The following is a 16,561-nucleotide window of genomic DNA, read 5'->3' as shown; positions in this document are numbered from 1 at the left end:
CAGTAAATAGTTATATTTAGTACAGTACTTTTGGTTACTTATTTAGAATAAAATTTTAGTTCTATTAAAATCAAAATCAGTGTATCAGGTTGATTCATTAGTTTATATTATCTAACATTATTATAAAATAAAACATTTTTCCACTAAACTTTTCGTTTGTAAATCATTTTTTGAAAAATAATAACTGGATGACAACTGTCATCCGCGCGACTCTTAGCGTTACAAATATCCACGCGACTAATGAAGGGTTAATAAGTTTCGAATCGTTTACTATAGTCTCTTTAAATTTTGCCAGAATATTAGGGTGTCGTCAGTAAAAATGGTAAAGAGTCCAGAGATCTTTAAGAAAGACAAGTTTATTGATATAAAGCAGGAATAGGATTGGACTCAAGTCAGAGCCCTACGAAATTCTCTATGGAACTTTTTTCTACAAAACTTCTATTTTTCTTAAAATCTAGTACATGTTTCGAAAAATGCTGAAATAGGTGTTAATTGAATTAAATTGAAAAACTCATATATAGGGTGGCCATTTAAAAACGGAACAGACCCTTTTTTGGGTCCCTCAGAACATTTGCGAAAAAATCTTCGGACCCGTCAATTTTTGATTCAAGGGGGAACCAATTTTTTTGCTAGTTTCGCCCCCCTGAGGGCCGTCACTCCCGCTAGGGAGTGACAAAATTTTAAATGGAACGGGGGGTCGAGTAATACCTTATTTTGAAGGTATTTTTATGTGGATTATAGCCCTAAAGTTTTAAATCGTTACTATTTGCCTAGTCGATACAGGGGCTTCATAATAATTATAATATGTTTTATTATTCGAGGATTGCTCGAAATACCTGCAAATGACAACACCAGTAAAATCAGATAATAATGATACTCCACATTTTCCCGAAAAAATCCCCTTGCACTCTGAGAATTATAAAAGGAAGAACTACTTTTTAAACTGCAAGGAGTGTCTCAAAAAGGACATAAGTTTCATACAGATGTAAGGGTTGTGAAGACAAACCAGCATTATGTCCGACATGCTTTGAAAGTTACCATTTTAGCTTTAGGAACTAGTTTTTACTTTAAGTTGTATTTTATATCTTTCTTCAAATAAATGTTTCTCCAAGTTAAAACATTTTAGAAATTTATACTGTTCTAGCAGTATAGTGTCCCAAAATTATCTTTAAAAAATTACTGCTTATGCAGTAATGCGTCCTGTCATAAAGTCAGAAAGTAATATTGGTAGGTCACAACTGTTATGGTAGTATGGCGTCCAAAGTTGTTTTTTTCAAACTTTATCTTATATAAAAAAAATCGGTTCATATGTTTCTAAAATATCAATGTGATTTTTTTAGAACATCGACTATGTTCCCTCTGTCCATCAATGTGTTAAGGAAGATCACTTAAAAAAATATTCCTGGATTTAATCAAATAATAATTGTCCGGAAAAAATCAGGTCAATTTCTTGGAACTAACCCTGATTACCAAGCAAAGGTGATCCATTTTTCCTGACAGTTGAACCTTTATCCAAATGAAAATTTAAATTGTACTTCTTGGAAACAAAATAAAAATTTGGTTAAATATGGAAATGAGCCAACGAAAAATGATTTAATTAGTTTTTAATTTCAATAAAAACGAAAGTTAATTAGAATATTGAATAGACGAAATGTCGATAGATAAAATTTCAGCTCCCGTGTCTATGAAAAAGTACATTATTGTATTTAAGAGTTATTGGACTTAATATTTACTGAAATAGTGACATAATACCCAAGAAAATATTATGATATGGAGACGAGGCGAGTGCCAGTTCCATCGTCAAAGATTTACGGAACATCACTGATGAGTAAAAGGAGAAATTGGCGAAAAACCCTTCAGAAAATGTCGCGTCGGACAAGCCGTTTTTGGAGACGGTGTACGGTGCGTTAGACTGTTCAGAAAATGATTATATCGCTATGGTAAACAATTAAGGTAATAATTATGAGTATTATTAAGCCAGATTTATTCAGAGGAAAGTGTTTATTTATATCTCGGCAGAGTGGTTTGTGGCGTCATTAGTGCTAATATAGGAAAAATGATTTTATTAAGGTGCAAATTAATAAAACCATAACCTTTTTAGACTTACTTATTAAAAACGTAAATAATAAACATTAATTTGGTTTGGAGGGATAGAGAGTTGAATATTTTCAAACAAATTGCCTAAACTCATAAATTTTCATTATTAAAGATAGTTTAATTTAAGCTTATTAAAAACGGTCAATAATTAACCGAGTTATAGCCGTTTATGTCCAGATTGTCAGTGCAATTTTCTCATTTACTCTAAAAATAATTCAACGAGAAGTAGCTCAAAAAGAAGTAACTTTACGAACATTTTTGTAATGACCTTTTGGCTTAAAAATTAAAAATAGTTTAATTTAAGCTAACTTTCATTAAAATCTGTTAATAATTAACCGAGGTATGCCCGTTTTTGTCCAGGTTGCTAGTGTAATATCCTCTTTTACCATAAGAATAATTTAACGAGTAGTAGTTCAAAAAAACCTCACTTTACGAAAAATCGTGTAATTAGATTTTTGCTTAAGAATTAAAGATAGTTTAAGTTAACATTTATTAAAAACGGTCAATAATTAACCGAGTTATAGCCGTTTATGCCCAGGTTGCCAGTGCTATTTGCTCTTTTACCCTTGAAATAATTTAACGAGTGTTACCCAAAAAGGAGTAGCTATACGAAAATTTTTGTAAATACGTTTTTATTTAACAATTAAAAATAGTTTAATTTAAATTAATTTTCATTAAAATCAGTTAATAAATAATCGAGTTATGGCCATTTTTCTCCAAGTTGTCAGTGCAATTTCCTCATTTACCATAGAAATAATTTAACGAGTAGTAGCTCAAAAAGAGGTGACTTGAAGTGACAAAATGTTAGAAGTGGAAATCAATAAAACCATAACCTTTTTAGACTCACTTATTAAAAACGTAAATAATAAACATAAGTTTGAGATATATAGAAAACCTAGCCACACTGGAACAATCATACACAATGAGTCATTCCATCCTTTCTCACATAAAGTAGCAGCTTTAAATAGTTATGTAAATAGAGCACTACAGATTCCTCAAACAACTGAAAGCAGGGATAGAGAGTTGAATATTATCAAACAAATAATAATTAAAGATAGAGGGCTAAAGATTATGCATGTATGTTATGAAAAATGCATGCAAATAAAATTATCAGTTAAATAATTATTATGATACAAGTTCAAAAATCTGATAGAAGAAAAGCGATGCATAGCGACAAGATACAAATTAAAAATCTGTCGCTTTAGCTGATGAAAATTAAATCTGGATTTGGCGTGCACTGATTTGTATCACGTTATTTTTTAATTTTTCTGCTGTGATATATCTGTATGATTTTGACGTATACATACTTGTTTACTTATTGCAAAATGACTATTTAATAAAACTGCACTATAAATCACAAAATTATATATATAGGGTTACTGCTAGTGCTAGCAGAACCCTATTCTTTGAATCCCGAAAGTATACTGCCAAAACTCATCCAATAAAACGAAAATTCACGCACAAGATCGAGTAGAATCGTTATAGTTGGGCGCCGCTAAGTCTACACATTTACAAGAACACAATTTTCTTTCTCTTAAATGAACATCACTAGCTAAAGTGGGGACGCTATACACCCCCACAGAGCGCTATATAAAACTAATTGTACTGAAATTTAAATTCATAATATATTAAGTTATTTTGTAGACACGCGAACACAGTCGGCCAAGGTTACAAACTACAACCCGCGAGCGGCAGGTGGATTCGAGGTTTTCCTGCAGAAAAATTACTGCAATCACACTGAGGGCAGAAAAAAATGTCGCACATTATAGTATTATTGCTATTTTACTGCAGTGGGTCGACTAAATAGCCATCGTACGATTAATTAAAAAATCAATGAGGACAATAAATCCTGTAGGAATTTTAAGCTATAAACGTTTTTTTGTTTTAACGTAAAAGGTGTAATTACAATTGCATAACATGTAGCATGGATTTTTGGCATTTTGAAAGCTATTATTCGACCAAAAATAGGCATTAAATGCAGATTTTAGTAATCCAGTGTGATTAAAAACAGTAACAAACATCGCTTTAATTAAAAATTCTGGATGACGTAAACAAGCGTGCGAGCACAATATGTTATACAGAAATTAAATGGTTTATTCAGGTTGAAAAATTAAACTTTTTAGTGTTTTGCTAGGGATACTTCATTGCAAATATATCGTTGCTGATATAACAATACCAGCATATTTGGCAAATATCACTTTTTATGTATTTGCTTTATACATGTGTCTTAAATATCTAATACGAATACTGAATAAAAAATAAAAAGAAAATTGCAAAAAAAGGAATCCTAATATTAGCACTTAGTTCCTGTTTCCCAAAAGACAAACATAATAGGATTATTTCATTTTTTATTATTCTAATATTATAACAAAAAGATCTATTTTTCCCCACTAAATTTAAAAGTTAAAACGAAAGCATTTAAAAATAAAAAATGTGAGTACATTTAGTTACCAGACACTGAATGAAGATAAAGTTCTGATAACGCTCGAAGAGAACAAAGGCCAATTAAAGGCCTGAGTTTCTGAATAGCTGAAACAAGATTTTTGCGCAATTTATTAATTTATAAACAAAAATCAATTTTCTCATTTTTTTTAATTAAATTTTTCAGTTAAAAATTTATATAATTTTTCAAAAACCTTCCGTAACTCTTCTACTTTTTGGTCAAAAAAAATATTTTTCTATTGCATCTGATGCGCATTAACATTCTAAAGAACTTTTGTTTTAACAATTTTTATTTCCAGCCAATAGTTTTCCAGAAGAAAAAATAAAAACGAAAATTACGGACATTTTCCCATGGGGTCCCTTTGGATTTTTTCAGGAGGATTTTTTCGGTACATTTTTTAAAAAATTTTGGGCAATTTATCCATTTACAAAAAAAAGTCAATTTTCTGAAAAAAAAATTTCTTTTCGAATTTTTCACCCAAAAATTTTTCCTATTTTTAAAAAATCCTTCATAACTTCTTTATTTTGAAATTTACGACTAAATATTATTCTTTATGATTTGTTTTATTTTTAAATAGGAATATAATGCTAAAAGAAAATTTTCAAAATTCGAAATAGTTTTTGAGAAAATCAGGAAAAACTATTAAAAGGTTTTTCACAATTTTATGGAAAACTGTTGCACTTAAAAATTATTTTTTTTCTGTATCTGATACAGAAAAAATAAAAGGGGTTAGAAACTAAATAGTTAATAAAATAAAAATAGAAAAAGATAAATATTTTCGAGAAAATATCGATAACAATAGAAATAATTCAGCAGAGCTTTGGAAAAATCTTAAATCACTTCTACCGGGTAAAAATTCCATTTTACTAAATGAGTTTGTATTTGAGAGGCAGACATTTACAAATGAGTTTGAAATAGCAGATAAATTTAATAAATATTTTATTAATTGTATAGAACAAATTATAGATATTTTACCCACATTTTTAGGCTTAAATAGTACAGTTCAAAATATATTAAGTTATAATGTATGGGATGAATTTGAAAATACTACTATAAGTGATACAAGATCTCTGTTAAAAAATATGAAAAATGTTAAAAGAGGAGATAGTAGTATCTCAAAAAAAGATGTGTTTGAAGTTGTGGGTAACCGTGTGTTAGATATAATTAATACATCGCTTCAGTATGGTGAATTCCCAGAAAAGTGGAAGGTCTCAACAGTCTTACCGGTTCCTAAGGTCTCAGGCACAAGGCTGGCGAGTGAGTGTAGGCCTATTAATACTGTACCAGTTTACGATAAACTTCTAGAATTAACTGTAAAAACCCCACTTCAAACTTACTGTGACAAAAATAATATTTTAACAACAAATCAGTCAGGGTTTAGACTTCATCATTCTTGCGAAACTGTGATAGTTAACATCTGTGATAATTTTAATATAGAAATAGATAAGGGTAATTTTGTTTTGGCAATATTCTTGGATTTTAGAAGAGCGTTTGAGACGGTTTTAATCGCAATGTTTTACTTCATAAAATGGAAAAAATGGGGATAGGAGGTACAGTTTTAAGTTGGTTTAAATCGTATTTGCATAACAGGAAACAAGTGGTCAAATTTAAAAATAAATTATCTGTTGCTGAAAATATTAATCATGGTATTCCCCAAGGTACTGTGTTGGGTCCAATTCTATTCCTTATTTATAGGGTGTCCCAATAAGAGCGCACGTTTTAATTGATAAATAAAAATCATAATCTATTTTAAAGTGAGTGTTATTTATATTTTAATGTAGAGCTAATACACTGCAATTAAATGTGAAAAATAATATCTGGCAAATGGCCGCCTCGACTTTCGTGACAGACTCTTATTCGTTTTGAGAAATTTTCAATTACATTTTCACATAATTGCGGCCCAATTTCGCTAATAATACGTCTAATTTCGTTTTTCAACTGTGGAATTGTTGTTGGGTTATTAGCGTCTACGAGGGATTTTAAAAAACCCCAAAGAAAAAAGTCACAAGGCGTTAAATCGCATGATCTTGCGGGCCAGTTCTGGTCCGTCTGGACCGGGAAACTTTCTTTGCAACAATTGAATTGCTTCACGTGTAGTGTGACATGTCGCACCATCCTGTTGGTACCACATACCGCCCGTATCCATACCATCCAATCAAGGCCATAAAAACTCAGTGAGCATATTACGATAGCGTTCGCTGTTCTGCATTTTCAGCCTCGGTCTCTAAGAAGTACGGTCCAATTACTCCACCTGTCCAAAATCCGCACCAAACAGTGACTCTTAATGGATGCATTTTCTTCTCATGAATGACTCTAGGATTTTCTTCGCCCCAAATTCGGCAATTTTGTTTATTAACAAAGCCATTAAGGTGAAAGTGTGCCTCATCGGTAAACAAAATTTTTTTCGAAAAATCGACATCCATTTGTTGTTTTTGCAATACCCAAGAAGAAAATGTACGGCGCGTCGCATGGTCCACTGGTTTTAATTCTTGGGTCAATTGAATCTTATAGGCATGTAAATGCAGATCTTTTGTTAGAATTCGATGGGTAGTGGTTCTTTGAAATGTGCAACTACTGTGCACGATGACGGATAGATGTTCCCGAATTCTCGCCAACACTTTCACGCGCTGTGGCAATATTTTCAACAGAACGGATAGTACGGTGACGCACTGGTGTTTTTACATCCACGACAGAACCATTTTGTTCAAATTTATCAATTAGTCTTTGGACGGTCGTGTGATTTAGTGACCAAAAATGCCCCGCAATTTACGAACTGTTTCCGCAAAACATTCTCCATATTTGTAGTGTGTTTTAACAATAATAATTCGATGTTCGACCGTATATCGTTCCATGGCTACTAATTGCAAGCTGTTTACATTATTCTTTTCAGTGTTTTTTTTTTGACATACTGTGATAAAAAACAATGCTGCGCAATTCAAAACGTGCGTTCCTATTGGGACACCCTATATTAATAATATTGTCAATGTCATTAATAGGAGTAACTTAGCATTATTTGCAGATGACACTATGCTGTATGTTGTGGGAAATGATATTGAAAAAATGCAAGAAGATCTAAACTTCGATTTGGATAATTTATACAAATGGCTGTGTAATAATAACTTAACTATTAATGCAGCTACAACAAAATTTTGTCTGGAAGTAAAGCTAAGTTAATCCAAGTAAATTTGAATGTAATAAAAGTAGAGATAAATAATGAAACAATATCCTACCAGAAAGAAATGAAATATTTGGTTGTTATTTTGGATCCAAATTTGAATTTTGATTCTCATATTGACAGCATAACATGCAAAATGTCAAAAAAAGTTAATTTTTTATCAAGAATCGGCAGAAACCTCACTTTACAAACAAAATTGCTAATTTATAATAGTATTATTTTGCCGCACTTGGATTTTTGTTCTACACTTTTGTTACCACACTATATATATAACTATGCTACCAGACAACAGGAGGATTTTGTATTGATGGGTAGACATACTTCAAACAGAAAGACAAACACTATTCTACACAAAGGTCTTATATATTTTAATGAATTACCCATTAATATAAAGAACTGTAGAAGCCTAATTATGTTTAGAAAAACATTTAAAAAAAAAAATATATATATATAATTTATTTGCTTACTTTTATTTTTACTTTTTATATTTTCTAGTTTTATTAAGATATTGTAAATATGTTTTAAAAATTATAATATATATTATTGTACTTGTATGTAGCAATATGCTAAATAAATAAACATTATTATTATTATTATTATTATTATATTTTCTTCAACACCGAAATTCTAAATATTTTCCTAGTAGAATCCCTTTGGATTTTTCTCAGAAAGATTTTTTGGGTATAGCTTCTTTTCGGCACATTTTGTCGAAAAAGATTTTTTGAGGCCTTTTAAGCAATTTATCCAATTTTTCAAAAATCCTTCATAACTTCTTTATATTTCGATTTACGGTTAAATATGATTTGTTTTATTTTTGGCTGGGATTCCAATGCTAAAATAAAATTTTTTATATTGACAATAATTTTTGAGAAAATGATGAATGAAAAACAGTTTAGAGGTTTTTCCCAATTTTCTGAAATTGGGAAAATCCCAATTTCTTCATTGAAATGTCAATCAATTATTTGATTGACATTTCAAACAACTTTTGTTTCAACAATTTTTTACTCCAACCAATAGTTTTTTATGAAAAAAATAAAAAGTAAAATTATAAATATTTTGCTGTATTTGCTGGTTTTCCCTTTGGATGTTTTAAGAAAAACTTTTTTAGGAAAATTAGGGTTAACTTTTTTTACTACATTTTTAAAGAAAGTTTTGATAGATTTTTTTGAAACTTTTTGGGCAATTTATTAATTTCCAAAAAAAAATCCAATTTTTTCAAAGAAAAAATCAATTTTTTATTTAACTTTTTAAAAATAATATAATAATAATAATCTTTATTTAGCATAAAAAAAGCTACATATAAAATACAATACATTTTTACAAAGTTCAATGAAATTATAATATTTTTGTAAACCCAGTACATTGTAACCTACTTTCGTAAGCAGGAATAACAAATATCGAAATAATACATACGTAAACCGATGATTTGACAAAACAAGTTATTGTAAACTATAGAAATATAAAATCGTATAGCGGCAATGACGACACCTGTATCTGGGTCAAGTCAAATCTTCTAAATATGTGTAAAAATTTTAAAAATATTACTTTTACTGGTTTTCGCGATATGGACATTTTCTGAAATTGTGACAAAAAAATGAACCTTATGAATAAAAATTATTTTCTTTCTCAAAATCCTGTATATTTTTGAAAAACGCTAAAAGAGGTCTGTTTTCAAAATATTGCTACTGTTTTTTTTTTGAGTTATTTTGTTAAATTTTTGACAAAAGATCTTTCAAATAATTTTTTTTTTACTTAAAACCTTGACATTGTTTTTTAAATACTAATATATGCATCCAATTAAATAATCCCAGGAATACATATATAAATTTTCAAAATTTTATTTTTATTCTTTCTGAAAAAAAATTAATTTTTTTAAAATTTTGGTATTTTTTAAAAAACGCTAAAATAAGTGTGTAAGTAAATTATTTCAGGCATTTGTATAAACATTTTTAAAATGTAATTCTTACTGGTTTTTGAGTTATCCACATATTACATATTTTTAAAATAAAAAAACGATTCCTTCAAAAAATTTTTTTTTCATCAAACTCTTTTAACTTTTTAGAAAATGTTGAAATATGTGTCTAGTCAAATTATCCTTGGAATATGAGTAGGAATTGTCTAATCTTTATTTTTACTAGTTTTTGAGTTACGGACATTTTGTGAAATTTTGAAAAAAACAATTCTCTCGAAAAAAAATTTTTTTTTCAAAAGCCAGTATCTCTTAAAAAAAACAAATTTTTTCACTTTCATAAAAATAACTCCACTTTTATATTAATACAATCAAAAAGTGATTCTGAATGTGCAAATGTGAAAAATGATTCAATAAAATACTATTATACTGGTGCAAACCTTCCTAGGTATGAATTTGTATGAAGTTTAAACACCGTTATGTAATGCCACCCTACGTATAACGTTATTAGAAAACAAAAATTAAGAAAATAAAATCTATTTTTTATTAAAACTTTCATAAATCCAAAAAAAAACCTAAAAACATTAATTATTATTCTGGCGTTTTAAGTATCAATCCCTAGTGACTCTGATATTTGAGAATGTAATAAATAAAGTAGATTAAAAAATCGTATCCTCTAAGTTGTTGATAATATCTATTAAGCTTGTAAATTAGGTGCAACTTCAAATAAAATCTTAATATTTGTATAATATTCTACTCAGATATAAAAAAAGTAAACATTATTATTTATAGATTTGAAATAGCCCAAGGATGTCTTCGTTTTATTTTAAAAGCAAATGTGCACTATAAAGCATTAATCTACGTGTATTATTTACTTGACTTCATCTCTCACATATAAACGACCAACCCACTTGAGGTATTAAATGAGAAAATAGAAAAGATACATTATTTAGGTAAACCATTTATTTACTAAGCAATATTACTAAGCATCACAAAATTCCATAAAAATATAACAACAATAAAAAAAAATAATAAAAAATGACACACGCCCTTCCCAAATAATGGCGTGAATACAACTACCACTGACGAAGAGAAACAAAAACCGGGATTCATGCGAAAAAGGGGCGAATCAATTTTCTGGAAACAAAGACGTTTCGGATACGCGGGAAAAGGAAGGAAACAGTTTTAATGTCGCTTCGAACGCTACTGGATTTTCCTCCCGCCGTATGTACGTACGTACATTGGACGCTACGTTGCGCTGTAGGAACGTCGATACTAGACATTCGGACGCCTACGTTTACGGTATAATACTGGGTGAGTCTTTTATACATTTTATATACAATATACTTACATTACCTTTATAGACCAGTAAGTGGGTACAAAAAAAGGTCTTTGGCGTGCAAAAGGTGGGGTAGGAATTATTTAGAAAGATATTATTTATGAGTAGACCCTCTTCAAAATTCCAAATTTTCGACCTTGGGGGGGGGGGGGGACCGCGCGCGCCGCCATCTTGGATTATAGATACAAAAGAAACAGTTTTTTAACATTGTATCCGTAATTGTTCACCTTACAACAAAACGTGTTCTAAGCAAAGTTAACGACAATAAAATTTCTTATATTTTATGTATTAACAGTTTTTTTGTACGTTTAATATATAAAGAGTTAGATGAACACAAAGATGGTATTCTTAAAAAAATACTCAGAGCTCGAGATTTTTCGTATTTATAAACGGGGTTTTTTAATTTTACAAAGTACAAAGTTTAATTAATTATATACCATAAGGGCAAATAGGCAAATATATTATGTCATTTGCGCCTTGCACTATTCAGCACTTTATATATTTAAAACTATGTCAACACAAGGTAACACAATTTTTACAATACTGTTTTTGGTACGAGGCCCTATGCCCTTAAACAAATTATTAAAAAATCTCGATATAAATCGAAATTTAAAGAAACTACTATTACGGTTAAGCAGGCTGAACAAAATGCTGATGTTATGATTGTGAATACAGCGATTTCCTTAGGATCAACATTTGATGCAGTTTTTATCATCGGAGAAGGCGTGGATCTTTTAGTTCTACTAACATCGTTGATGTCGCCACATCTAGACAACATTTACTTTTGCAAACCTGGGAGAGGTAAAAATCCTGAAAGAGTGTACTCTGCAAAGGGCTTACAACAAAAAGAGGCAGCTGAGAACTTTCTCTTCCTTCATGCGTTTAGTGGCTGTGACACAACATCGTCCCTTTTTAACCAAGGAAAACTGAAATTTTTATCAATTATTCAAAAATACCCCAAACTCACTGGCATCATTGACGTCTTTAAACAACATGACGCCACACCAGCATGTATTGAGGAAAGAGGAGCACAGTTTCTTGTCGCTTTGTATGGCGGTGACATGGAAAAAGAGGCCCTAGAAGAACTTCGATACAAATTTTTTGTAAGATCATCCACAAAAAATAGATTTAATCTTGCCTCTCGGTATCCGCAATGTACTCGGTATCCGAACGCCGCACGGTATCATTCATTTAGAACATACCATCAAGTTCAACAATGGTATGGAATCCAAAAAAAGGCAGACGACTGGGGATGGAAACCTGGTGCAAATGGTTTTTCTCCCGTAACTATGACAGAGGAATCAGCTCCAGAAATTATTAAAAATTATTTCATGTCATTGTAAAAAAGGGTGCGGAGGAGCATGTAGCTGCAAAAAAGCTGAACTGAATTGCTTTATTATGTGTAGATTCTGTAATGGTCAGATAGCGGAGTTTAAAAATGATTCTATCGTGTCATTCCGTTTGCATATTGTTTTGCTAAAATGTAAGACCTATCTTAAATCATTTCTTATACCTTAAGAAAGCAAAATTGCCTGGTCGTCAAAAAATCGTAGTGTCCAGGGGTGATTTAAAAAAAAATTACGAAATTTTTTTTTGCGTTATTTACATCTGTGCGATATGCTTAATAATTAGTGAAAGTTTTGTTTTGAAATTCCAAAAAGAAGCATTTTAATTTTAATTTTAAAATATCTGTGGAACACGCTCTTATATGGAGTTCCTTAATATAAAACGGCCCGTACTGAAACATCGAAATTGCAATATCATTTACATGAAGATACCTCAAGAACGGCAAATCTGATCAAAAAAATACATTCTATAAACGTTGTAGACTAAAGATCTGAGAATCAAATGTTTTTTTATTTTTTAAAATCCGATAAGTAGTTTTCTTTAAAAAAGGCTAAAACGTCGAAGCAATTTTGTCGTTACGAGCGCGCTTCGCCGCGGACATGCGAGGAAGGTTGAAATTCGCTTAGCTGCTCGCTTAGCTGGCATGGTAAAGCCGCCCTTATGGATTTTCAAGAAAAACACAAAGTCATGGTCTTACATCATGTAATTAAACGAGCTACACGTGTTTCGCTCTAGTTAGAGCATCATCAGGCCTAAAATAAAAACACTACTTAAACAAAACTAAAAACTTACATAAAATAATAAAAAACCTTTAGAAGCCATCCACACACTTCACAGTACAGGGTGGCCAGATAAGAATGCAAAGTGCTGTATTTTGGAAACTATTCGTCGTAGAAACTTGCGGTAAAAAGTTATGAATGTTATGAATAAAGTGGTAAAAATAATACCGCGGAAAATATTTTTAGATTTCGAAGATGGTCGCCAGGGGGCGTAATCGCCATCTTAAACTTTTTAAGTGATTTTACACTGAAATCTACCCAGTAAATGTTTTGAAAAAATATACGCTTTTTAAAGCTCAGCTCTACTCAAATAATTTTTGTTTAACACTTTGTGACGTATCTATTAAAATAAAGTGGTGGGGGGTAATTCAATGTTTTTTAAAATAAACAGCTGTAACTCCTAAACGACTGAACGGATTTTAACAAACTTGCTCTCGTTGAAAAAATCATTTCTTGCTACATCAAATCCGTCTTATCTGTAATATACAGTGGCCCAGAAAAGTCATGGTACAATAGAGAATTACAATACAAATTTTATTTATAATTTTTTTATAAAATAAAAATCAATTTTTACTTTTATGTATTTATTTTTTCTAATGCCCTACATCATAACATAAACCTATTTCCATAATATATCTAACATACAATAAATAAAAAAATAAAATAAATTTTCTTACAAAAATTTAATCCACAAAAGTCAAGGTACATTTCAGACTATGGGCTAATAAAGTTCTGTCAATAACGCGTGGGAAAACCCTTCAAATTAATAACCTCATTTAAGCGATTTGGCATTGATTGAACTAGTTTTTTCGTCACATCGTTGGATATTTTTGGCCACTCTTCTAAAATTACCTGTTTTAAGTCTGATTTATTATGAATCACATGTTGCCGAATTTTTCTCCCCAAAACATCCCATAAATGTTCTATAGGATTAAGATCGGGCCTTTGGGGAGGAGTTTCCAGCAGATGGGGAGTATTAAAAACCAACCACTGACGTACTGTATAAGCTTTGTGCTTAGGGTCGTTATCCTGTTGAAAGTAATAGTTCTCATGCAACCCTAATTTTTCAGCACTGGCACGTAAATTTTCTTTTAAAATATTTAAGTATACTTTTTGATCCATTGTTTCGTCGATAAAAACAATATTTCCTACACCTGAAGTTGCCATGCAACCCCAAACCATTACTCCACCTCCTCCATGTTTCACTGTTTTGATTGTATTTTTCGGATTAAGAGCTTCACCGGGTTTCCTCCACACCTTGACACGACCATCGGACCCAAAAATGTTAAATTTACTTTCATCTGACCAGATAACTTTATCCCAGAAATCAAGTTCAATAGACTTGTACTTTTCAGCGAATTCCAGTCTCTTTTTTCTATTAATATCTCTAACATGGGGCTTCTTACGTGCACTACAGGATTTGTATCCACCCTGGTTAAGTTTCCGGCGAGCAGTTTCTTCATGAACAGATACTCCAAACATTTCTCTTAACTCTGATGATATTTGTATGGCACTTTTCTTTGGGTCCTTCTTAATTTCATTTGATATGTACCGGGATTCGCGCTCTGACAGCTTCCGAGGACGTCCTGTTCGCGTTTTATTTTCAATTCTGTTTTCATTTTGAAAACGATTTACTACTTTTTGTATAGTGGACCTGCTTCTTTTAATCACTTCTGCAATTTTGGTGTATGATTTTCCCTCTCTATGCAAATTAATAATAATTTTCCGCTCACTGACACTTAACTGACACTAACTCGGTTCTTCCCACGATTATCACTGTATTTACCAGTCAAAGTTAAGAAGAAATATTCTAGTGAATACTGAAAACGAATGCCAGAATAGTATTAGAGGAATGTTCTTATTAGCAAATAACAAAATAACAATAAATTTAAAAGATACTTGCATATTTTGATTTACACAAATTAAGAGTACCTTGACTTTTGTGGATTAAATTTTTATAGAAAATTTTATTTTATTTTTTTGTTTATTGTGTGTTAGATATATTATGCAAATAGGTTTATGTTATGATGTTGGGCATTGGAAAAAATAAATACATAAAAGTAAAAATTGATTTTTATTTCATATAAAAATTATAAATAAAATTTATATATAAATTGTCTATTGTACCATCACTTATGTGGTCCACTGTATCTAGTGCTTAGTAATGCCGCTAGAGCGCGTTTTTTAATCTATTAACAGAAAATTGCAAAATTCTTTAAAAAATTAAATGCAATAATATGACTTTTTTTCATAAAAATGTAGCGAAATGATAGCTTAATAGGCCAGTGAAAACCGCATCTCGATATCTTATTCGTAGCCTGAAATATCGAAGAAAGAATATTTAGTTATCATATAATTTTAATAAGACGCTATTACACCGATATTTATTGTTATTTATTTGTTTGTGTTCGTTGCACACATAAGTAAAGCGTTAAAACTATTAAAATGCCTTTTACTAATGATGAACCTGTCGATATGATTGCGTTATATTTTGAATGTCTTAAAAATGCGGCATTGGCTCAAAGGGTATACAGAGCTCGATATCCAAATCGACGTTTACGCGATGCGGGCATTTTTTCGCGTTTAGTGCGAAATTTGCGTAATACTGGCAGCTTTCGACCTTAGTTGCGAAGACACTCGGCTAGAACAAGGGAAGACAATATTATTAATGACTTAGCATACGTGGAATTCAATCCCCACGTTAGTATCAGAGCAATGTCTCATTCACTCTATTCTAAACATTTTAAAGGATCACAACTAAATTTTTATGTCACAAAAAATACTACAATGTATTTTTTCAAATTTTTAGACTACGCCCATATCATATGGTTTTATATCAAACCTTGAATCACGGAGACTTTGACCGACGGTTAGATTATTGTCATTGGATGTTGGGCAGCATTAGGGAAAATAAAGAATTTTTATCCGAAATTCTTTGGACAGATGAGGTCACTTTTAGGAGTGATGGAAACATTAATTTGCATAATATGCATTATTCGTATGACAACAAACCTCACTGGTTGCGGGAGGTCCAACATTAAGGCCATTGGAGTCTCAATGTGTGGTGTGGCATTCTGGGCGAAACTATTATAGGTCCCTATTTCTTTGAACAACCACTAAATGGTGCCGTATTTCTTGATTTTCTGGTGATTTGCCTCTTTTATTAGAAGATATACCCCTGCAATTACGACAAAATATGTTTTTGCAACTTGACGATTGCCCAGCACATTTATCAAGAAATGTGCATGTAGATTTAAGATTTCAACAAAGGTGGATTGGCCGAGGAAGTCTATTTCCTTCCCAGACCTCACCTGTTTGGAATTATACCTATGGCGTCGGTTGAAAGATATTGTTTACCAAATTCAACCAACAACTAGAGACGACATGAAAATAGGAATATAAGAAGCCATTTATAGCCTGTCAAGAGGAGAAATTGAAGCTGCTGTAATGTGCACGCATAAGCGGCTCCAAC

At 31.0% G+C, this 16,561-nt stretch overlaps 1 protein-coding gene across 18 annotated transcripts in view; it reads right to left on the bottom strand.

Moving 5' to 3' along the window:
• LOC126750684 (potassium voltage-gated channel subfamily H member 6) overlaps nt 1–16,561 on the bottom strand; it is a 232,324-nt gene that overhangs the window by 101,512 nt on the left and 114,251 nt on the right. For 4 of the 18 annotated variants that reach the window (XM_050460373.1, XM_050460374.1, XM_050460375.1 and 1 more), the window contains exon 1: nt 3,405–3,773. The exons of 9 other annotated variants lie outside the window; for them this stretch is intronic. The gene's annotated coding sequence lies outside the window, so the exon portion shown is untranslated. Of the gene's footprint in view, nt 1–3,404; nt 3,775–10,499; nt 10,642–16,561 lie in introns of those variants that run through there. 5 more of the 18 variants (XM_050460379.1, XM_050460377.1, XM_050460378.1 and 2 more) reach the window with 5 other exon arrangements.

The sequence above is a fragment of the Anthonomus grandis genome, chromosome 2, assembly GCF_022605725.1.
Source record: "Anthonomus grandis grandis chromosome 2, icAntGran1.3, whole genome shotgun sequence".
Lineage (NCBI taxonomy): Eukaryota > Metazoa > Arthropoda > Insecta > Coleoptera > Curculionidae > Anthonomus > Anthonomus grandis.
The sequence above is the reverse complement of the archived record's forward strand: the minus strand, read 5'-3'. Positions and strand labels throughout refer to the sequence as shown.